Source organism: Sinocyclocheilus anshuiensis, unplaced genomic scaffold (assembly GCF_001515605.1).
Source record: "Sinocyclocheilus anshuiensis isolate Anshui unplaced genomic scaffold, SAMN03320099.WGS_v1.1 scaffold715, whole genome shotgun sequence".
Lineage (NCBI taxonomy): Eukaryota > Metazoa > Chordata > Actinopteri > Cypriniformes > Cyprinidae > Sinocyclocheilus > Sinocyclocheilus anshuiensis.
Genome location: NW_015551089.1, coordinates 637,448 through 640,788, shown reverse-complemented (window position 1 = coordinate 640,788; position 3,341 = coordinate 637,448).

Here is a 3,341-nt window from a genome sequence, read left to right as displayed (position 1 = left end):
CGTCTTTTTCGACGGGGGAAAAAGTTCCAGGGATTCATCTCCTTCGGCCATCCTACACTCAGGTGACTCTGCTCGCACCAACCGGAGGGGGAGGGTCGTGTGACTCGCTACGCTCTTCGCTGCACACAACTGAGAGAGTCCTGCACTTTCCATCTTTGACCGTGACTTTTCCAAACCACGATATACCTTGAAACCGGTTATCGTCCCATGCCTATGTGCAAGTAAAACATTTTTTTAAAAGCCATTAAATCGAATAGCGAATAATACACTTGGATAGTCTTGTGCATATATGCGAGCATTGGGCTGTCAGTGTAAATGCACTGACTTGATCAAAGATCAGACAGACTGAACTACCTGCAGGCTATTCTCACCGCATGCTCAGTCAGTGAGCGGGTCAGTCAATCAAACGTGCCAGTCACATGCCATTACTCTTGGAAGCATCTCTAATCACACTGGAGAGGCTTCCACTTGACCTGCTTGCAGAGCTGAGGGTGATTTTCTCAAGTGTTTGGTTCCTTTTGCATGAAGCCAACTGAGCCCACAGAGAGGCAATAGAACCGTGCACACTCCCAAATTGCTCCCATCAGCACCAAAGCGACAAGTCTAGATTTACTGCATGTAAAAAAACCTTAATTGCGTATTTCATGAAGTGTGATTGAGATATTGTTTGAAAAATGGTGTTGAGCTGCCACTTATGAGCTCTGAATCACACAATGTGAGAGGTGACGAACAGAAAAATATTGCCTTTTGAGCACAGATGTGACATGACATGCATGCATTTCACGAGTTCACACTAACATATAATGTGATTAAGCAATTAGTAGCATATTTGGCGTGCTGTCCAGAGGGAGGGCTCCGAGCTCAGGTTAAAGCCCGAACCCAGAGAACTCCCCAAAAGAAGCTAATGGCATGAGACAGCAGCCGGAGAGAAAACTAAGTAGCCCCCCAAAAATATGCGTGCCATGAAGAAAAGTAGGGTGTGCGAGGAGGCGGCAGGGCGACTGGGAGGGGTCATGCGGTGCTTGAACGTGAGCTGCGACTCTCCGCGTCAGATGGCAAGCCCTACCTGTCGCCGAATGAGGAGCACGATGGAAGGCCAGGTGAGGGACTCTCGCTGCATCCGAAGGGAGCTGCAGCTCTGCTGCACCGGAAGGGAGAGTCCCTCTTGCAGCTGAATACGTGGCGTGGTTTAAAGCGTCGGATGGAGGGCTCTCACTACGACCGAAGGGAACGATGGATGGAGGGCTCTCACTGCGACCGAAGGCAGTCGCTGCTCTGCTGCACCGGAAGGGGGAGCCCTGTCCGATGCTGGATAAGCCTTGAATCTCGAAACAACGGATGGAAGGCTCCTGCTGCGACCGAAGGGAGCCGCGGCTCTGCTGCACCGTAAGGGAGAGCCCGGTCCAATGCTGGATAAGCCTTGAATCTCGAAATGACGAATGGAGGCACTGCGGCAGCCGTATCAAATTAAGCGGGGCGCTGCGGCGGCAGTATCAAATTAGTATAATTTGATCGGTATCAAATGAGCAGGGCACTGCGGCGGCGGTATCAATTAAGCAGGGCACTGCAGCGGCAGTATCAAATGGAGCGGGCACTGCTGTGACAGTATCAAATTAAGCAGGGCATTACAGCAGCAGCCTCAAATTTCTTTTAGCTGATCAGAATTAGATGGGCTTTCTTTGTGTGAAAATTACTGGTTCTGATATAGCTCTTGAAAATCGACAAAAGAGGGTCAAGAGGGGATGTAGACGGAGAGCTTCTGAATTGTAGGCAAGAAAGAGGGCCTGATACGGTTGGATTGGTGATGGGAGGTTAAATTCCGACGTGGTGACCTCTTTTTCCTGATCTTATTTCCTTTGATGAAATGGAGTTTCGCTGTCAAGCACGGAAAAGTTGGGTTGGATGGAGTTTGGGGTTGAATAGGAGTTATTGTGAAGTCCAAGCATCTCAGGAAACCACAAAAAGCCAGTATGAACATAGCGTCGAGTCTACGAGCGGTATGGAGTGAGTGGTACCCTGTGCGGAGAATGTGGATACATTTAGAAAGGATGTCGAAAGTTATTGGCTGTCTAGCGTCCGGGCTTGGAGAATGAGAGCACTGAATTCCTTTGATCAAAAGAGAAGTTTGAGAATTGTTTATTTTAGGAGAGGGGGCACCGTAGATTAATTTGTGAAAGCGTCGAGTCTACGAGCGGTATGGAGTGAGTGGTACCCTGTGCGGAGAATGTGGATACATTTAGAAAGGATGTCGAAAGTTATCGGCTGTCTAGCGTCCGGGCTTGGAGGATGAGAGCACTGAATTCCTTTGATCAAAAGAGATGTTTGAGAATGGTTTATTTCAGGAGAGGGGGCACCGTAGATTAATTTGTGAAAAAAAAAAAAAATTGAATGCCGCTTAGATAACCTTTGATTGACCGGGCTTGGAGGTTCTTACAGGTGTTAAGGTAGGAAACGAAAGATGTGATTGAGAGGAAGGAGAAATCGGGAAATGGCAGGTTGTACGAGACGTGGAAAGCTTTAAATCATCTCCAAGCGGTTAGATAAGATTGGATGGTTCTGGGTGAAACTGCTTGAAGGATCGAACCGAGTGACGCGTTGAGGAGGTTTTAAGGGATGCGTTATGGGAATGCGAGTTGCGAACAGTGAGGTACTGGGGTTGGCAATGGGTCCATCTCCGGAGCCAGCGCTCTGAATTTTTGCGAAAATCTGAGACTTGATAGTATTAGGCACGGGGGGTGGTTCCTGAGCTGCAACATTCGGTGGGGTAAGTGGTGGGACTGCTGTGAATGAAATGTACTGAGGTTTAGATTGGAGAGAAGGGATAGAAGGAAAAATAAGGAGGGGCCGTAACCTTTTGCGGAGGCAGCCTCACGCACGGATTAGCCTCTGGTGCTTAGGGAAGCACGTAGGAAGAGGTAGAAGGAAATGAGGGAGGAGGCCAGTAAGCTTGCGTTGCTGGCTGATGCTGCCCTGCTTGGACGTCTGCAGCAGGGGCTGCTGGCCATTGATGGGGGAAAAAAAAAAAAAGAGTAGCGGAAGGGTAAGGAGGCGGGATGCTGGAAAACTTTCGTGGAACTGAGGTAAGTTGGCTGTATATATACACGTATGTGCTTGTTAAGGTGATTAGCTGACGAGCTGACTGATTGATTATCTGATCGTTCTCCTCCCGAACCTTGTTTTAATAAAACATTTAGTTAAAATATGTACTTACTGTATATATTTATATATAAAAAGTATATTTAAAATGTATTTTTTTTACACATTTATTTTAATGTTTTGCTTTTTCGCAGAACAAACAGGAGAATGATAACGAAGAAAAGAAATTATAATTACAATTATAA